The sequence below is a fragment of the Formica exsecta genome, unplaced genomic scaffold (genome assembly GCF_003651465.1).
Source record: "Formica exsecta isolate Colony F162 unplaced genomic scaffold, ASM365146v1 scaffold672, whole genome shotgun sequence".
In the NCBI taxonomy this organism is placed as follows: domain Eukaryota; kingdom Metazoa; phylum Arthropoda; class Insecta; order Hymenoptera; family Formicidae; genus Formica; species Formica exsecta.
In genome coordinates, this window is record NW_021853436.1 from 486,073 (window position 1) to 487,146 (window position 1,074).

Here is a 1,074-nt window from a genome sequence, read left to right on the forward strand (position 1 = left end):
TTATTATTATTATTATACTATATCTTTTATGGATGATGTTAAGGATTTATAATAATAATTGTCTGAATTTTTTCAGGTTCCTGAAGAAAATAAACTTAGATTCAGGAATATAATACGACCAGATTGATAATTGAAAAAATTATGAGTGTATAAAATTTAAAATCCAACTTCTCTAAAAACACATACAGGATACACCATGTGCCAGGAACATATTTGCATAGGTAATTCTGTAATAATTATGTATATATGCATAGACTTGTATCATAAATCTGGTAACAAGATATAGATGTTAGATTTTATAGTTGGATGTTATTTAATTATTGTGACGATAGTTTTCCAATTTATATTTATTTCACTTATTAAAGGTACATATATACAGATTTATATATATTTTTATAGCATATATCTCTTATTTTATATTTCAGATTAATTACCCGCTTAGACCTTTGAGTAACTTCGGGCAAGTGTTTAATGCAAGCACATAATGTCAATAAATTCGCCGAATGGTGCAAAATTATTTGTATTGCCGTACAATTATAAAAACTGGAAATGTTTAACTTTTTTTCCACTTTGTAATCTGCCCTCTTATATATATATATATAGAGAGAGATGCAGTCCTATATACATTATATATATTGGAAAAAAGCTATTGTTTAATATAAATTTATACATACAGGTACCTATCAAAAGAAGTAGAATAGTTAGTCAACCGCGATTCATACGACAACAAAAAACTTCAGGTCTCGTAGAAAAAAGAAGAGATAGTATGCTACATATAATTGTGAAAGTATTTCATATATTTTTCTTGTACGAGTGTCCATCTTTCGTTCGTAAAATACGAGCCATGTGCGCGGTATTCTAAAAAAAAATTTAAATGACCTAATCGAGCTTGATAAATAAAATAAAACTGAGGCATGCAAGAAAAATGCACAATTTAGATATTGTATAGTTACCAAGATAGAAAAGCTTTACAACTAGCAAGCATTGTGTAGCTTGTTCCTATGTAATTATTCAATATTTTAGTTTATATATCTGGAATCTTGCTTTAAGAACTGATTAATATTAATAATATAT